This window comes from Limulus polyphemus, unplaced genomic scaffold (assembly GCF_000517525.1).
Source record: "Limulus polyphemus unplaced genomic scaffold, Limulus_polyphemus-2.1.2 Scaffold310, whole genome shotgun sequence".
In the NCBI taxonomy this organism is placed as follows: Eukaryota; Metazoa; Arthropoda; class Merostomata; order Xiphosura; family Limulidae; genus Limulus; species Limulus polyphemus.
In genome coordinates, this window is record NW_013665920.1 from 689,743 (window position 1) to 693,796 (window position 4,054).

General features: G+C 30.8%; 1 protein-coding gene across 2 annotated transcripts in view; it reads right to left on the minus strand.

Annotated features, from left to right (window-relative positions):
- LOC106457277 overlaps positions 1-4,054 on the minus strand; it is a 47,976-nt gene that overhangs the window by 41,146 nt on the left and 2,776 nt on the right. The gene's annotated exons all lie outside the window — the stretch shown is intronic.

Genomic DNA, 4,054 nt, shown 5'->3' on the forward strand with positions numbered 1-4,054 from the left:
CAAAAAAAAAAAAAAAGAGAGAAAAACTACTAAAAATAAAATGGGCTATAAACTCATCTATAATCACTGGATGAAAAAGAAAACTTTTTCTAAAATCTTCTGATGACATGAAATGATCAACATTATTTTTGATACATATATATTCTTTTTAATCTTTCACTCAGTTTGTTTGGAAATAAATGGTGGGGGGAAAAAAAGAGTAACAACTCATAAGAAAGCAAGGAGAATTTGTTTTGTTATGAGCAGCTCTCAGAAACTTAATATATACTGTTCATCTCTGTTAAGTTATGTTTTCTTAATTGTAAGCCCACAAGATTTGACAAGTATTTTAGCATAAAATATCAAGCAGGCAGTAACATTGCCTATGTAGAGATGGCTCGGATTGTTCATCGAAATGGTATTTTAAATATTTCCTCAATAGATCATCAGAACGTTACAATACTATACAGTGTTTCTTTTTATAACAATAACTATGTAATGACTGAGTCACAAGTACTGGGAAAGTGAGTAAATATCATAGCAAAAAGTTTGAATTTCTTGTCCTTCTTTCTTATGCTTCTTTTGTACTACATGATAACTCAAAAATAGTGTCAACCGATTTCACTGAGGTAACATAGTTTCAAACGGAGTATCTGCTTTTATAAGTATTATTAATAACTACAAGTAATTAAAAAAAAACACCTATAATTCTAGTGTCAATGATGTTATCGTTACCCCCCTTGAAGTTAGCTTTCTTATAGAAATTTGATATTCCTTTATAAAGCTTTAGTACAGGGTGAACCAGGAATTACCAGTCAATAATAGATAAACAATAAATATTACAGTTGGAACCTCAATGTATTTAGAACTTGGTTACAACTACAACCTTTTTATGTTTATTGAAACACGGTATTAAAAAAAAAGTAAAGCAAATTTTTAAAAAAGGGAAGTAAATTTAGGGATCAATCCTTCAAAAAAAAATACAAACAAGATAGTGTGGATGGCTTTTGCATCATCTTTACATAATAGCACAGGCAAGGATTAACATATAGCAACATATATAACTATTCAATGACAATTGGGTTTAATTTATCCTATTTTTTTGTCTGTTAACATTCTACTACACTGTGTGCTTGTGCTCTTATGTACGGATGATGCAAATGCCAACCCTAATATCTTGTTTGCATTGTTCTTGAAGGATTGATATCAGCCATTCCTACATTTACTTTTTTTTTTGAAAAGTTTTTTCTTTACTTGTTTAATATATACTTAATGAGAGTATATAATCAAAGTGGTGGGATATGTGTCCCTTCTACCCCATGGTTCAGGGACTTGCAAAAACATATACTTCACATCACCCACAAACTCAAAAGATTCTTAAATTCTTAAAAAATTCTGCCAATGAATTTTTGCTACATTTTATCTCAAAGATGGTTAGCATTTCTACACTTATTACTGCAGAACTCAATAGAGCTGGATTATTTAATCCATCAATCGAAACAATAGATTGCCTATGAGCAGTGATCACATCATGTAAAATAACATATTAATCAAAATGATAAGTAAATAGATTAACTGAAATTAGTGTTTCTGATTACTACTGTTTTTGATTGGTTATCACAAAACTATATCAAAATAATGAAAATTGTGGTTTCTGATTATTCCAAATATTCAAATAATTGAAATATTCCCACCAAACTTATTAGACCTGTCTTTATTATGGCAAAGCTACTAACGTTAATGCTGATGTGGTAGAGAGCAATTTCTGCCACCAATCTTTTTTTGTTAGTGAACTGCTGACTGAAGGGAAGGAAACTGGCTGGCAACATTAACCACAAACATTTTTTTTATTGTATGTATCATGGTTGAAGGAACAGTGTATTAATCAATTGGGGCTATTAATTACACAATTAGTAAATACCACTAATAGCCAATGTTTATGTTACTCCTTTGTTCTCATATTTTGAGTTTTATATATATATTATTTCTAAACATACATGTCACAAAAACCCTTCTTGTCTAATGTTTGCAAACATCTAAGGGATGTGACACTGTTGATTAAGAACCACAAACCAGCATATCTACGATATATTGCAATGAATGATGAACAAAAAACTCAATAAGTTCCAGTAACATAAACAATTAAACGGAAGTTTAGATTAGAAATTCGTGTACTAAAACATTTAATATTATCGTTCTGATTTTTTTTAACTTTTCACAAACCAATTAAAGCTACATTTATACTAGTCACTGTTTATTAAATAGAAATGTATTTTGTGTTTGAAAAACCAAAACCAAAATGGAGTTGAAGTTAAGATTGAAACAAAATTAGTAATGTATTTCTGAAAAAAAAGAAAAAGAAAACGCACAAAATGTGTTATACTGGTAAAGCTCAGATGTGTGTATATTATATATATACTTTTCTTCTCTGTACTTAATGATACCGCGAAAATATTATTACTAAAATAAATTACAAAGTTCGCACACAAAATGTTTTATTAACATATGTAAACTACACTTTAACGTAGGCTGGTTAGTTATCTTACCAATACATTATATTGTACTGGCAAGCGTATGGTTGTTTCCTCTTTCCAAGGATTTATTTTTCAAATATTCAAACGTATGCGGATTAATTCAACCAGTAACTGATCGAAATATTTTTTTCAACTTTTTTTTTCATTAAATTAGAGACTAGAACCTTTATCCAATCAAAACACGTACTATTAAATATGTCGACCAATAGCAAACGACTAAAGGGCGGAGTCCCCTTTCTATTGGTTTTTCACTAAATTAGATTCTCTTATGACAATAATCGTAACGAGACCATCAAGAACAATTTCATTCTAGTCCTCATCATTGACTGAGTACGCGGGAGTGAAACGTCTCAAGAGTGAGGCTGCAATTTTCATCTATGCCCTAATACAATCAATGTGTTATGTAACTTAATAAGTTGATAGAAAAGATATTTAAACATGAATTTTCCTTGTCGATTTAATTGTTACTACAACTTTAAGAGTGGATTTGTTTCTTTCCATAACACTAAAGAAACGAGAAACTTTTTTTTTTTGCTTTGTAATAGTGGCTTTATTAAATCACAACACGCTCCATATTACAAAGGAAAAAATAAATGTTTCGTTTTGTCATCATTTGCACTGTGTTCTTAACATCGACGCTCTATTCCCTAATCACATGCTACACCAAATGTGCTTAGTCGGATTGCTATATTAAATGAATATTTTCCTCCAGTAGCTGAGAAGCATTGCTTGTTCAATAACACTACTTTTATTGCAGTGTCTTTAGTATCATTTTATTCAAATAGGCTAAAAGTATCATTTTATTCAAATAGGCTAAACTATCTTACGGAGATACTGTTAAAAGTTTCCACCATTTTAAAAGCACCTTCATGCATACACATGCCAAATAACAAGTGTATGCAGTTATCATGACTAAAACCATTATAAGCTACCTGGCATTAAGAAGAAAACCTGGTTAGCGATTCATCCAGTATTTGCCAATTAAAATCGTTTGACGAAAAAAAAAAGACGACTACAGTATATTTCTTCCGGTTATCGTATTATAAATTGACTTAAACTCAAAACCGAATTCATAAAAACGTCTGGGGTTGAAACATCCACTCTTAAAACAAACCAACGTATCTAATCAGCGCCTGGCTACCTCCTGCTTTACATAAAACTTGGAATATAAAATACTAATATCTCGCTCTATATCCAAGCGAATCTCAGTTTTATACCCGCATTGCCGTAGGAAGCAATTTTGGAGTGGTTAAGCTTTTGCCATATTACCATTTCTAGTGGGGTCTGGGGGCATGCCCCCAGGAAAGAAAATGAGTTTTAGGAACTAGATACACGTTTAGAAGGAGCAGTGGGATGATAGGTAAAAAAGCAAATAGAAAAGATAGGAGGTTCTTATTTTATATTCTAGCTTGTCAATATCGGTAATATGAGTTCATAAGAAACTTTAAACTTTGTATTTGCTGCATTCAACATACCACTTGACACACAAAAATCAATATTTAGGTGTGTTCTCTTAATATTTACTTTTAAATTAAGAAATT